This window comes from Zalophus californianus, chromosome 3, assembly GCF_009762305.2.
Source record: "Zalophus californianus isolate mZalCal1 chromosome 3, mZalCal1.pri.v2, whole genome shotgun sequence".
NCBI lineage: Eukaryota > Metazoa > Chordata > Mammalia > Carnivora > Otariidae > Zalophus > Zalophus californianus.
The window spans coordinates 151,286,312-151,302,015 of record NC_045597.1 but is presented as its reverse complement, the minus strand read 5'-3'; the positions used below and the strand labels follow the sequence as shown (position 1 = coordinate 151,302,015).

Sequence of the window (15,704 nt, the reverse complement as noted above, 5' to 3'; positions counted from 1 at the left end):
TGTTGACTAACATGAGGCTTCGCTCTCTAAAGTATAAGGTAGTAAAGAATACAAATACAGTAGCCCAGAAGTGTAATTTTTCTCCATGATAATATGATTAATGGAGTGGGTACATTCTGATATAGAATGTGAATACACTTACATTGATTTGTCTGGTAATTGTCAATCTTTATACAAATTGATTATACTAATATCAGCAAATATTTAGTTCTACATATTTCAGACATATCATGCTAAATAATTATGATCAAAAGCAAGGAGCCACCTTTAGGCCTAATTCTCCACTTAAGGCATCTCATTGCTTGCCCTCTTTCTTTCCCAGCGTTAAACCTTTACCAGCCTAATGCTGGAATAATCCATGAGACCTCTGGGTTCCATGCTGAGAGATCAGTGTCAGCCCTTCATATGCTCAAGGCAAGAAAAGAGAAACTCAGAAATTTGTTATGTTTTACTACCCGGTTACCAGAGCAGAAGTGGGTGAGGAAAGAGTCTCTGGACTCCACCAGAAGAGAAATAACTTGCCTACACATACATTCCTTTCTTTCACTCAGTTCAAAGACACCCCTGATCATCTTTGCCAAGGGTTGGTTGTCCTCCGCCCCTTTGGTCTCAAGAGTGAATGAGTCCGGGGAGGCGGTTGTGCTGGGCCCTGCGGCTCCAGGTGGATGGCCCCTGTCCCTCGGGCTCTTGCTCCGCCAACCCAGGGCCAGGCTCTCCCTCCCTCATCATGGGCCTGGCCAAGACACAGAAAGACCCCGAAGCAGCTTCTGCCTCCTCTCCGCGCGACCTTCCCCGACGGGCCTCACCAGACGGGCCTCACACTCGGAACCCCAAGTCTGAGACAGTGCGGGCAGGCTGGGCGCGGACAGGCGGGCCTTTCCTGCGGCTCTGCCAACAGGACTTGGTCTACTCGCGGCTAAGATGTCTGCAGGCCCTGCACCCACTCCGGCTGTAGGAGAAGCTGCTTCTCCAAATGCTCTTGAGAAGGAACCTGCTTCCAGCCTTAGGATGTCAAAAGAGGAGTGGGGCCTTGGCCTCTCCTCAGGACTGCCCGCCGAGATGGTGCCATTGTTGAGAGAGGAGACGGCTCGGAGGGACATGGCGCCCCCTGCTGCCGGGGCTCGGAATGGCCGACTTTTATTCAAAGCCAGCCGAGCCTGAAACCAGGAACCAGAGCCTAGCGTTTCTGCTCTCCTGTCATCGCATCCTGGCTTCAACAAGATGGACGAGGCGGGAACCCCTGTCCTCAGACTGGTGGTGACAGACGTCGACTGTAGGATTTTGAAAGTGTGCTGAATACAGCTTTTAAAAGCTGGAGAACAGAGTGAGAGAGAAGAGGAAGGACCCCAAAGACAGCCGAACTTGAATGTGGTAGGGTGAGGGAGCCTGGGCTACAAGTGTTGAGTGGGTTTTCTTTTTGCCAGAAAGGCATGGAAAGTAAGTATAATAAAAACAGTAATGATAAAATACTAGAATTTGAGCACAAGCAATCAGCCCCCAGAACCCATGCTGTTGACAGCAAAGAGGTATTGAGCTGGATTGAGGACTTGTATGCAGTGTGGTAAACTTGCAATTAGTAGAACTGAATCAAGGCATTCCCCCCTGCCTTTTACCCTTGTATAGAAATCCCATTTCCAACCCCAGTCCCCCTAAAACTTCCACTCTAGACAGACAGGTCCGAGAGAGGTAGGTAGCTGACTCCCTCCACTGGTTTCTCCATTTAAACACCAAGCACCTCTAACTTCCATTTCTGCTTCAGGTGGACCAGTCAGAGCTTACACCTCTGGGAGAAGAAAGAGAGGGCATGCCAATGAGGCAGAAGGAAGCTTCTCTCTAAAAGAACTCTAACTAGTGAAATGGCGCACCCCTGTCAAGAGGGATCTGCTCACTGGGACTCACCTGCCACTGGGGCTCCTACTAGTGTCCCAGAGAGTCAAACGTCTGCATTTGTTTTCTGATAATGAAGCGATGAGGACGGATACATAGATGGAATAGTATGTGAATGTTCATGAAGAGACTAGAGCATGTATGTCCATTAAAGAGGTATTAAAGTCACAGAAACCATATATAAATGGTAAAAAGTGACTGTGGAGACAGAAAAAAAATTACCATTATGATATAGCATTATGGAACGTATCTTATACATGCTAAGATAGTTTAGATTTGGCTGAGAGACCCAGATAGCTCCTCTGAGTAGGTGACAGACACATTTTCATGTCAGACCCTAGACTAGGGTTTTAGGAGGCAAAGCTATAAAAAAAAAATCAGCAGCAGAAATGGCATATTGATTCTTTAACTCTTTGAAGCCCAAGACACATCAATACATTTCTTGATGAAGCACTAGCTGTAGGTATGAAAATGGTGTCTTCCTGTGCTCCTAAAACTTTTTTCTGCACCTTTTGTAATACTGCTAGTTGTTCCTATGCCACAGCAGGCTTCAGAATCTCATTACAAACCTTAATCACACTGTTGTGAATGACCTATGCTTGTTTAATATTTTCTCAGAATCAAAGAGCAAATTATCAGATTACCTGACCAGCCAAATTGGTGAAAATGTAAACCTAGTAAGTAATGTAAACCTAATAAAGAGAGTTTCTTGTTTTGATATTTTAATATGTATCAGAATATGTTTAAAAGTTCTTATACCCAAAATAAATTTTCAAAGCTGCATTTTAGGCTATTCTAGTCTTATTCATTATGTCACTGAAATGAGAAATGATTTATATTATCTTCCTCATATGAAAGACAAGAATCCAATCACTCCTCAGACCTTCTCTTTTCCTGGAGAAAAATGTTTAACTTTTTCTCACAGGGTTTCTTTTACTCACGTTTCTCAGGCTTCTCTAGACCCATTCTTGCTCTCCAGATGTAATTAAATGTCTGCCAATGCAAACTAGGGAAAAGTTCCAAATAAGAGTGTAACTAATGCAGAACATTAGATAGAGTATCATGGAACAATATTTCCCAACCATGTATTATACAATCCAGTTCTGTTCATTAACAGCTAGATAGGCTGCCAACTATGCCATCGACCTAGTCTTACTTGTCTTATTTCTCCTTAAAGTTCTTCTACATTCTGAGTTTGGGTACTGTGAAAATTAATAAAAAGAAACTTCATTTACAATGGAGTTGGGAGGCCAGCAGGGGGAGCTCTCAGGCCCTACCAGTGTTGTCCGCTGCAGACCCAATAGGAAGAGAGGGACTTCGCTTCGAAGTACTATCCTCCCCCAGCGTCAGGAGGAAGAAAGGCTTTCCTTTGCCCCTGGTAACGGCCCAGCCAAAGAGAGACGTCGCTACTCAGCCAATGAAAAGCCACTATGCTTGGACCTCCCAGTTTACTCTAATGAACTTTGTTTATAACAGCCTTCCCAGCTACCCTCTTTCTTCTGTAAGAGTGGTCCTCCTTTGTTCTCCGGGCTTGCCTATGATTTTGCTGTAGCTTACTTGTGCCAGATTGCAATTGTCTGCTATTCCTGAATAAACACATTTTTTGCTTCTTCACTGGCAGTTTTATTTTTAAGGTTAACAGTCTTTAAATTTGCTAATGTATATTTGTCAGTAAATAAGCCTCCTTGTACCTATATAGGATCTGTCTGAAGATCTTTATACTAAATTAAATATATTTTGGAGTCTAAATCCCCATCAGCACTCTATTTCTCTTGCATAAGTAGATTTAGCACTGCCCCCCAAAAGGCAGAAATGTCTGGAAATAAATTAGCTTCTTATTTTTTTAAATTACTGTTGCTGTCTTTAATGGTTACTTATATTTCTTCTCTCCCCTATATTCTAAGTATCTTGAGGACAGGAACCATGTACTTTATGTATTCTATGTACTTATTTCTAGCGCCTGGCATATGGAAGGCATTTAATGTTTGCTGAGTTGAACATTCTTACTCTGCTGTGGTGCTCACTATGATTTCATCCCATTTTAAACAGAGAAAAACATTACTACTTAGATCCATGAGTCTGAGCTTCTTTAAGTCGTCAACCTATGTTTATTTGGACAACCATTTCTGGCATTGAGATGGAGCCAACTTCTTTTGCATATAATGTGGGTATAAGACATTTAAAACCAGGTAAATACTGCAATCACTGCTCCAAAATTTACTATTTTAAACATCATATTACATTGTATGTTTTTTACTTAGGGTATATGTGCCTTCGAATATGACTCACCCATTGTCCACATACCCTGATTGTTAAAAACAATCTGTCCCAGTTTCATCAAAATAGCTCAGCTTCCCTCCTGGAATTCTGAATTTTCACATATCTATTAGTTCATAATTTTTATTATTCCCATTTTCAAGGTATATTTAGCAAATATTTAGCTTTAATATGAAAATTATTAAACATTAGGATGTTTATTCAAGAAGTTAGGAGTATTAGAATAGATATCTGAGGGGTATTCACAGGGATGAGGGACTTAATCTACATTGTTCTGGTGAGAAGTACTGGAACCACCAAGAAGAAATCATGGGAGGCAGATCTGGATTTAATTAAGAAAGGACTTTCTATTGGTTAGAGTTTACAACAGGATGGAATGGTTTGTGAGCTTCCTTTTAAACCAGAAGTTAGATAATCTATCTGGGACACTGTAATGAAGATTTTTAAAAAGAATAGCAAAATTCCATATCCTGTAAGATGAGTCCTCCAAAGCCAAGATTCTATAATCTTAGGAGTTGTTTTGCAATATGAAGACATGTGAGCTGGCCTTTGGATTGCATCCAACACTAAGGCATTATCTCGATGTCCTACTGTGTGTGCCTTCTACAAGGGCAGAGATAGCCCTGGTATGGTTTTTGGCTAAGGAAGCAGTTTATCCTCCTTTAAAGATTTTTCCTTAAAAAGCAAATCTACTACCAAATGTTGTATAAATTGGTACTCAAGGAAAAATTCTAGCTAACTGAACATAAGCAACAATTCTATCCACATGGGGATATTTTATGGCTTGTGATATTTCACTTAACTGATAACCTTGTCTGATGGAGTAGGGAGCTACTGAAACTTAGAGCTAATAATGGTAGTTACTATTTAATGAACACCTACTATGTGCTGGGAACCATAATAGCCATCTCTATGCTATCTCATTTAATCCTTACAATAGCACCTTGAGGTATTTATAATTTCTGTTTGAAATATGAGAAAATGGAAAAGATAAGGTAACTGCTAATATGTGGTAGAACTTGAATTTGAACCCAGGCCTGAGTCCAAAGTCTTAGTTGTCCACCACACAATCGCCTATTAAATTTGGCCACAGTTCCAGGCAGCATTTCTCCTAACCAACTCCTAATCCATCAACTCTGATGGGCAGTGCCCATTGCCAGAAGTATCTTCATTAAAATGTCTCCTAAAAATGTTCCATGTGCCCCAACATCTTAAGAAAACTCCAAAGGGATCCTCTGATACATCTATCAGAACTTAAGCTTGGGGCGCCTGGGTGGCTCAGTTGGTTAAGCAACTGCCTTCGGCTCGGGTCATGGTCCCGGAGTCCTGGGATCGAGTCCCACGTCGGGCTCCCGGCTCAGCGGGGAGCCTGCTTCTCCCTCTGACCTTCTCCCCTCTCATACTGTTTCTCTCTCTCGCTCTCTCTCAAATAAATAAATAAAATCTTAAAAAAAAAAGAACTTAAGCTTGTTTTTTAATTTATTATTGATAAATCTTAAGCAACGTTCTTAAATAGTCAGCTTGGTTATTTTCCTGATATTTTGTTAAGAGAACATGGGGATATTATCCTTTCAGTTTTACTGATGGGGAAAACAAAAGGTATAAAGTTTTACTTCCTTACCTCAGTAGTCATAAATGTAATAGTAGAGATTGTAGTGGAATTTGTTTCTCTCAGATGTTGCCTTTGTGGCTCTATTAGCAATTCTATTGTTTTTTCCAAAACTTCTTTTCATAGAGTTTTAATGACAAGTTTCTCTTTCATGTATGTTCCACATTTAGGGCTTATTCCCTTCCAAAGATTTTTCACTCCATTTTTTCCCAATTACTTCATTGTCTAGAGTGGTTGAGGAGAATAATATTCTGCTTAAACAGAAAGTTATCATAAAACCAATACATGTAATACCAAATTTTAAAAGTTATTATATTAGAATAAACAACTTACTCATAATACTACTCAAATTTTCAAGGAGAATAACTTCTTTATTTCCTACGACCTATCCTAGTTAATTTCCACCCCACTGGGTGACAGGTATACAGAAGGTGAAGGTGGGGTTTGGGGAAGTAACATGTGTGCTCAGTTAGGCATCTTGATCCAGAGATATTCTCTGGATTTACTTGTGTCTTCTGCACCAGAAGGGAGCATCCTAGGCAGCAGTGAGTTTGAGGAAACTTGATTAATAGGGCTGTCAATTATGAACCAGGTAAGATGTCTACCAAAAATAAAGCCCCTGGTTTTGGAATAGTTGAACTGAAATCATTTTCTTTTTTTCTGGCTGTGATTAGAGAGTAGAACTAATAGTCTTTTTTTTTTTTTTAAGATTTTATTTGAGAGAGAGAGAGTGTGAGCAGGGGGAGGGGCAGAGAGGGAGGGAGAGGGACAAGCAGACTCCATACTGAGCCCCATGTAGGGCTTGATCTCAAGACCTTGAGATCATGACCTGAGATGAAATCAAGGGTTGGATGCTCAACCGACTGAGCTACTCAGGGGCCCCTAGAACTAATAGTCTTCTAAGGTCACTCCTGGTTCTGAATAATAAACTCATATCATCTGATTACAGATCTTTTCTTTTTGGTGGCTGAGTGAAAAAAAAAAACAACCAACCAACCACACAACCTTTTATCCTAGAGTAAATTCAGAACCCATTCCTAATCAATGTATTGGCAAATATTTTCTTATGCAACAAAAGACTTCCACTGCTCAGTCCTGCTTCTGCATGAGCATCTGTAAAGGGGTGGAGGGATTCTCTCTGTTGAACTGCTACATTTTATCTCATAACTGATTCCTACCCCAGGAGTCAAAGGCTGATGAAAGGCCAAAAAAACCCCACACTAATATTCTGTTTTATAGTGAGTCTAACAGATCTATTAAAAGGACACGACGAAAGTAAAAAATGGAATGATTATGGCTGCTATTATCCACTTGCTATTTGTTTAGATTAGATTGTTTAGATTTAGATTAGATTAGACTGTAGCCTAGGAAGCCCAGATGTGTTGTTTATGAAAAATAAATCTAGAATAATGTTAGATGGAATGTCCATTAAGTTACTAGGTATGCCACTTGGATAGAGTAAAGAGATGCCTTTTAGAGACTGGTACAAACGACATTCTGAGTTCAACCGTATTGGGCCACCTATACGGGGCTGATAAAGGCAAGCGTGATGACAGGTTAATAGGAACTGATCATTTCTGGAGGTAAGGATTTCTCCATGTAAAGTCTTCCTCCAAGCACTGGCAGCGGTACTGAAATTAGTGGAAGCTTCTTCTCAAGAGCAACTAAAATTTAGTTTCTTCTCTATGGTTGGCTGGCTCCCAGCACAGCTGTCCGTACGGACAGAGAACTCTGGCTACGTAGCTCTTCCCTCCATGACTTAAGCAAGAATGCGAAAAGCAGGATCTGCGGCTTATTTTAGAATTATGCCCAACTGTAAAAAACAGCATGAGAAAATTACCCTCACAAAAACAGAAGAGGGTCTAGGAACTCAGAAAACCACTGACGATGGATTAAATTGTCTCCCCCCACATATTTGCCTTCACTTTTCACCATTTATATTTTGAGGAAGAAAAGCTTAATTGAATTATAAATCTAATAATCAAGGGAACTGAACTAAAACCCTGGTTTTGTCCCTAAATGATTGGAAAGCTTTAACAATTTTCAAGTCTCTGAGAAACTATTTGCTTATCTATAAATCAAACCCAACTATAAAGTTACATTTTAGCATTCTTCATATGTCTGTATTTTATTAGGTTTCATTGAAGACTAGAAGTGATTGACCAGAAGCTAAATTAATTCTAACTATTAGTTCTTTTAAGATTAAACAGAATAGAGGTGCCTGGCTGGCTCTGTCTGCAGAGTATGCGACTCTTGACCTCAGGGTGGTGAGTTCAAGCCCAACGTTGGATGTAGAGCTTACTTTAAAAAAAAAAAAAAATTTAAACAGAATAAAGAAATCAGTATGTCTTTCAAAGATAAAACTTCTTAATGTTTTTTATATATTTCCTTTCAATCTTTTATATATTCTATAGTAAATATCCACTCATATTTTATGTAGCAGTTCTTATACATACACTGTTCTATCATAAGACTTTGATTTCAGATAACATTAAATAGTATTGACTTTTTCTATAATTACGGACTACAGATTTACAGAATTTAACCGAATGAAACCCTGTTTTCATTTAGGGAAACAATCCGGAATATAATACGTTTCTTTCTGATTGGAAGCAAGTATGACTAGAATTTTATGTCGCCGCAAATGTGTATGTGGCATCATTAGAAAATTTTACTGTTATATTAAGAATTAAAAGTTATTTATCCATGGAATTTATATACTTTATCTATCTTGGAATCAGACGATCTCATTCCTCATGCTAAAGTCCTTTAGTGGTTATTATTTAATATCTTTGCTTTGTCAAAACCTATATTCCTCTTTTTAAAAATCCCCAGTGAAGAAAGAGAGCTAATTACATAAAACATTTGCCTTAATGTCACTTTGCCCAGTCAGTGTAGGTCAAACACATATGTCTGGTCATACTTGCATCAAATGAGAAAGAAGTTAGGTCCTAAAATCCAAATCTGCTTCCCATTCCATAAGTCAGTTTTCTTTAATCATATTTTGTAAACATCACTGGAGAAAACAAATTTCCAAGTATGCTCTTTCAGCAAAGGATATGGTAAGCTGTGTGATTTTCAAAGGAATTTTAAGTAAAAGACCAAGAAACTAATATTTTGAGCTTTTGGCATTTTGAGGTAGAGGATCCTCCGTTAGTAACATGGACTGACGTGCCTAGGACCGTGGCCTGCAAAAAACCTTCTTCTAGAACTAGTGCCATCAAGGCAAACGGAAAAAGCTGGATAGGAATAGAGCATGGGGATGATGGAAGAACGGGTAAAGGCAGCTCATAAATGACCATACCCTTAACCCACTCTGAGGCCTTTGAGTATGTAGGTGTTTGCAAAACAACTGAATTTAAGAAACAGAAACCAAAAAGATCAAAGTAGCCTGACACTGAAAGTCACATCAAAACCAGATCCATGAAAAGATCAAGTATCTCGTGACTGTCCTTAAAATGTTCATAACTGTATTTCTAAAAATGAACAAAATGAAACCCCAAAATGAACTGCCAGTGTAACTGTCTGCATCTAAAGAGAGGTTGCAACTCTAAACTGAGTTAGACATTAAAAGAAAGTGTTTGATGAAGTTTTATTTGCAGTGAAATTCAAAACTCATAAATGACTTCCAGTTTGGCACTGACAAATGGCAGCTTAATGTTTTCAGATAAAGGCAGCAGTTTCACAAGTTAAAGAACAGAAGTTCAGAAGGGGCCAAAAACGGCTCTTAAGAATGGCTTACTGCAACTTGAGCCTTTTCGCATTTTCCTTCACCGGCTTCCTTGACATTTTCCCCTTCCACATATGCCAAGTCTGGTTTTGTGAGTCACTGAACTCGGCCTTTTTTCTGAAAGTGATCTCTCAATCTGAGATATTGAATGTTATTGGAAAGCTTTATTACTTTACGTCATGTTGGCCAGAGGAATGTGGTTACCAAGCACTCATCAGCCGAGGGCCTTGGGGAAAGACAATTTGGAACACTGAGCTTCACAAAACAAAGGGACCTCAAAGAAATGAGTCCCATTCTCAGCCAAATATGACAGAACTGTGTCACTCTAGCAGCACTTGCTTCGCAGATCGAAATAGGGCACATCCTGAATGTGATGAAAAGATTCAGAGATTCCAGAAATTGAGTCCAAACAGTTTAGCTCATGACCAAAGAGTGAATATTCTGTACTCACAAAAATACCATTAGTAGTGATTTATATAGAAGTGAGAATACAACAGCTCAGCACAACAGACTCATCCAGAACTTTATGAACCAACTAAGAGGAGGTCTTGCCCTTCAGCAAGGCCCATGTACACAAGTCCCCAAAACAGGTCAGACCACATGGGATCCTCAGGCAGTTACAGCACCAATAAAATTTGTACCAAATTGGGTGGAGGCCAATCACTGCTAATCGTAACTTTCACTGCAGGAAGGAAGCCAGGGGCTTAACCCCAACTCAGACCCCCTCCCTTCTCTAGCTCCCTTACACCCCTCTGTCTCTACACTCTGGTGAGTCCCACCATTATGCTCCATCTTGGCTCCCTTCACTGCAGCCTTGAGAATCCTCATCCCATCCTCTTCAAGCTCCTACACCCTCGTCTTGTCTTAGAAGTCTCTCCACCTCCAGGCCCGATGGGAAACCTGGCCCTCCCCTGAGGATAGCCCTTCTCCTGAAGGCCTCCCTCCAAAAGGAACGTAAGTTTCTCCAGCTCACTCCGGTTTCCAAATGTGAGCATTTCCCCTCCTTCTGAAGGTTTCTGCCTTGTGAGCATACTCTCCACAATGCTGCGGTCGCTCTTTTATTTCAGCCTCTTACACACTTTTCCCTATTCAGTGGGAACTTCAGGGCCTGTGTCCACCCTCCCTTTCCACCCTGGTGTCTGCTTAATGCTGGAGGTAATCTTGTCCATGCAGAACAGAATCAAAAAAGTAAACTTCTTCAGTGATAAGACTGTGGATCATCTCAGGAATTTCTAATTTCATCAACAATGTTAAAAATAATGTGATTACAGTTTGTGTGTAATAAAACTCATCTAAAATATATAAATGCTTATATAGAATTATAAAAACAAATTCTTACTGGTTTCCTGTTCAATAGTGAAACACAGTTTAATTTGCTTCAAATTAATGAGTGTAAAAAATAGTATGTCACCACATTCTTTAAATGAAACTGCTTGTTTGAAGGGTCTGCACAAATTCTAAAATGTAGATTAAATGTAACTTCTGCTAAAAAATTCTGCTTTCATGACCTGATACTTAGAGTCTTATGTATTAAGTCTTGTATATTATCACTATACTTTCTCCTGTTAGCATTAACTTTTTAAGTTCTAGAGATGTGGAGAAATAATCTTGAGGTGGATTTATAGATTTATTATTATTATATCCCCATTAACGAGATTTCCTCCCCCCATGAATATAGCTTTCTCTTCCCTCAATCATGTATGCTCATGAAAAAAATACAATTAAAAAATAAAAAACCAAGTTAAACAAAAATCATGTAGAATCCACTCTTCCTCTCAGAAAGTCATTCTATCATAAATAGCTGTATGGGATTATATCCTACATAATTGTTTTACTATGAATAGTAAATTTGCCTCTTCTGTAAGGATTAATGTTAACAACCTCATGTGTAGCCCTCCATACTTTTCTGGTATACAAACATTCTACATATATAGCATGCTATGGTGTGTGTGTGTACAAAATTTAGATGGTCATTTGTTTTTATAATAATGAGATCTTATTATAGATACTTCTCTATATTAATATTTTCATACTAAACAGTACTATGAAAATCCAACTCAATGAGCATAAGGAAAAAATATAGTAATTTTGAATATAGTTGTGTAAGGTCTTGGGTAACTTAAAAAATTACGTTTTAGTTTTCTTCCCTATAAAATTACCACCACCTACCTCATAAGGTTGTTATGAGGATCAAATGAGTGCCTAGCTCAGGGGATGTGCTTCTTAAGAAATTAATTTACTTCTTTCAATGGCTGCATAATACTACATGATGTGGGGGGGCCGTAATGTACACAGTCATTTACATACTGAGGGGCATTTACTTTATTTTCAGTCTGACTAGTACAAACAATGCTACAGCACACATAATTCTATGTATATCTCATTCAGCAGTGATTTTTATTTCCATGGGATGGATTTCTAAGAGTGAAAAAGGAAAATATTTATTAATTTCAGTGGATAATCCATATTTCTTTTCAAAAAGACTGAAACAGTTAACACTTCCACATGCACAAGAATATCCTTCTCCCCAAATCTCTTCAGTGAGAGCTATTTCCACTTTTCATTTTTGCTGATCTAACGGCTATGCAGTGGTATATCATTGTTATTTTATTTGCATTTCCCTAACTCCTAGCAAGGTTGAGCATGAGTTCATGTTTATTTGCCTCCTGGATTTGCTTTCTCCAAATCTCTTTTGCCCATTTTTTTCTTTTTGGCTATTTAGGTTCTTATCCATTTGTAAACACTTTCTGTATAGTTTAGATCTCTATCATGTATTTCAGATCATTTCCCCAAAGTTATTACTTCCTTTTTTAAAGTTAAACTTTTATTGAAGCACAATATCCATTTCCTTTAGGTTGACATTTGATCCTTTGCAAATGGATTAAAAATTTTAAATTTTGTGTGTCTTTTTTTTTTTTTCCATAGCTTCTCTGTCCTGTCCTGGTTAATCAACAACTTGAGGGATGTTTCTGTGCATATGAAACTTATTATTTCTTCCTTCTTTTCTTTAGTCAATCTGGAACTTACCTTGAAATACTCTTTTCCAGATGAATAGGCTGTTAGGTCAGCACCATTATAAAAATAACCCATCTTTCCCCTTTTAACTGAAATACCATTTTTATTATATATCAGATGTACTGGGATCCGCATGTACTGGGATCTATTTCTGAGCTCTCTCTATTCTAGCCTCTGACTTGTCTCTTTCTAAGCCAAAACCAAAGCCATTATAAGAAGGTTGTGATATGCTTTAATCTTGTAAGGCAAGTCATTCCTCACTAGTCTTATTTACATTTATTATCTCATATAACCTTTAAGATCACTTTATCCAATTCCTTCCAAATATTAGTCAAATTTAAATTAGAATTGTATTACATTTGCTTAATTTTGGGAGAATTAATGTCTTTAGTATTATATCTATCTAAAAACATTGATGTCTTTATGTAACATTTTATTTTTTTTTCAGGTGGTCCTTTAGGTTTTTTTTTTTTTTTCTTTTATAACTTGTTGCTAGTAGAGAACAAAAGTAATTCATTTTTTATTTATCCACCTTAGGTCAATTTTGACATCAGTATTCCAACGAACATTCTAAATCTTCATTATTCAAACCATCCTCATTCTCATCAGACATCCCGACTTCTTACTTCATTAAGAAAATTGAGGTTATCAGCTTTCCAGACTCCTGTGTGCATAATCACCTGTGTTCATACCCATTCTTAAAAACTTTTCCTCCATTCTTGGAGGATGAAATTTGTTTCCTCCTGTTCAAGTCCAGGCTCTATTGACTCCAACTAGTTCAGCTTCCTTGAGAACCTGGCTCCATTAGTTATTTCACCTTCTCTCCTGCATCTTCCATCTCTGCTTCTTGTTTGTTTTTCTCTATCTCTTCTCTGTGCTCTGTTAAATTCCTCTTTTCTGTTGTGGAGAGGCTCCTTTAATGATCTTGGCTTGATTCTTCAGCTATTCAGCCATTTCTAATGATCAGAAATACAAAATTCTGATTGATAGTTCTTCTCCTATCCTCCATTAACCTAGGCTAACACTATGGCTCTGTCAGCTTCAAGTGAGGACAAGGGTCTGGCTCCCAGATACCCCCTCATCCTCTTTCTAGCTCTTCTGTATTTGGGGCAAAGCAGGGGCCAGGGGAGAGAGAAAAATGTCTCTTTCTTTCTGGAAAATTGCAGTCCTCTGTGTTGGCTATCCCTGCTTCTGGGACTACCACTGAGGGGCCATGAATATACTATGGGGAGCGCATGTTCAAATGCTGGCTTTCTCTTCTAGTATTTGTATGGATTCTTAAGTAAGCCTTGGAAAAGGGCCAGGTGTATATCTCATCTCCACTCCCCATCAGCTCCCACATAGGCAGTCCACCTCATTGCCTGGAGTGGACCTAGTCCCTGCCCAAATGGCCACAGTATTTTACATCTTCTCCCTGAGAGTGGAGTTTACTTCTCCATTCCTTGAATCTAGACTCAACTGTGTAATTTACTTTGGCCAGTGGAACATAACAAAATGTGACTTTGGGGGTTTGTGTGCACAATGCAAGTCATACTGCTATTGCAAAACAAAAGTCAGCCTTATGCTGAAACAAGAGATACTCCTAAGGCAATGCAATTCAGTAAAGATAAAAATGAAAGTACGAGCAAATATGAACATAAAGAAAGCATGGGCCATGCAGAAGACATGAACAGACATTTTTCCAAAGAAGACATCCAAATGGCCAATAGACACATGAAAAAGTACTCAACATCGCTCGGCATCAGGGAAATCCAAATCAAAACCTCAATGAGATACCACCTCACACCCGTCAGAATGGCTAAAATTAACAAGTCAGGAAATGACGGATGTTCGCGAGGATGCGGAGAAAGGGGAACCCTCCTACACTGTTGGTGGGAGTGCAAGCTGGTGCAGCCACTCTGGAAAACAGTATGGAGGTTCCTCAAAAAGTTGAAAATAGAGCTACCCTATGGCCCAGCAATTGCACTACTGGGTATTTCCCCCAAAGATACAAATGTAGTGATCCAAAGGGCTATGTGCACCCCAATGTTTATAGCAGCAATGTCCACAATAGCCAAACTATGGAAAGAGCCAAGATGTCCATCAACAGATGAATGGATAAAGAACATGTGGTGTGTGTGTGTGTGTGTGTGTGTGTGTGTGTGTATAATGGAATATTATGCAGCCCTCCAAAAAACCAGAATCTTGCCATTGCAAAGACATGGATGGAACTACAGGGTATTACGCTGAGCAAAATAAGTCAATCAGAGAAAGACAAGTACCATATGATCTCACTGATATGAGGAATTCTCAATCTCAGGAAACAAACTGAGGGTTGCTGGAGTGGTGGGGGGTGGCAGGGATGGGGTGGCTCAGTGATAGACACTGGGGAGGGTATGTGCTATGGTGAGTGCTGTGAATTGTGTAAGACTGATGAATCACAGACCTGTACCTCTGAAACAAATACTATATTAGATGTTAACAACAAAAAAAAGAAGATAGTAGGAAGGGAAAAATGAAGGGGGGGGAAATCGGAGGGGGAGACGAACCATGAGAGACTATTGACTCTGAGAAATAAACTGAGGGTTCTAGAGGGAGGGGGTGGGGGGATAGGTTAGCCTGGTGATGGGTATTAAAGAGGGCACATATTGAATGGAGTACTGGGTGTTATACGCAAACAATGAATCATGGAACACTACATCAAAAACTAATGATGTAATGTATGATGATTAACATAACATAATAAAATAAAATTTAAAAAACCTGTAAAAAAGATGGTCAATTTTACTCTTGAATATCAACTGAGAAAGACAATAAAATTTTTTTAATAATTTTTTTTAAAGATTTTATTAACAGAGAGAGAGAGACAGCAAGAGAGGGAACACAAGCAGGGAGAGTGGGAGAGGGAGAAGCAGGCTTCCCGCTGAGCAGGGAGCCTGATGTGGGACTGGATCCCAGGACCCCGGGATCATGACCTGAGCTGAAGGCAGACACTTAACGACTGAGCCACCCAGGCGCCCCAGACAATAAAATATTAACAAACTACATTAAGATAATAATGAATCATAATCAAATGGGGTTCCTCCCCCACCACTTACATAAGAATGGCTCAATAGGACAAAATATATTAATGTATTTTAGCATATTAATAAATCCATGGAGAAAAATTGTGTTCATGTACATGGTTGTCGGAAAGGAATTTGATAA

General features: G+C 39.1%; 1 protein-coding gene across 7 annotated transcripts in view; it reads right to left on the bottom strand.

Moving 5' to 3' along the window:
* C3H2orf88 (chromosome 3 C2orf88 homolog) overlaps positions 1 to 15,704 on the bottom strand; it is a 62,913-nt gene that overhangs the window by 35,580 nt on the left and 11,629 nt on the right. For 2 of the 7 annotated variants that reach the window (XM_027588949.2, XM_027588946.2), the window contains exon 2: positions 5,786 to 5,998. The exons of 2 other annotated variants lie outside the window; for them this stretch is intronic. The gene's annotated coding sequence lies outside the window, so the exon portion shown is untranslated. Of the gene's footprint in view, positions 1 to 2,828; positions 2,894 to 5,785; positions 5,999 to 13,114; positions 13,475 to 15,704 lie in introns of those variants that run through there. 3 more of the 7 variants (XM_027588947.2, XM_027588953.2, XR_004819941.1) reach the window with 3 other exon arrangements.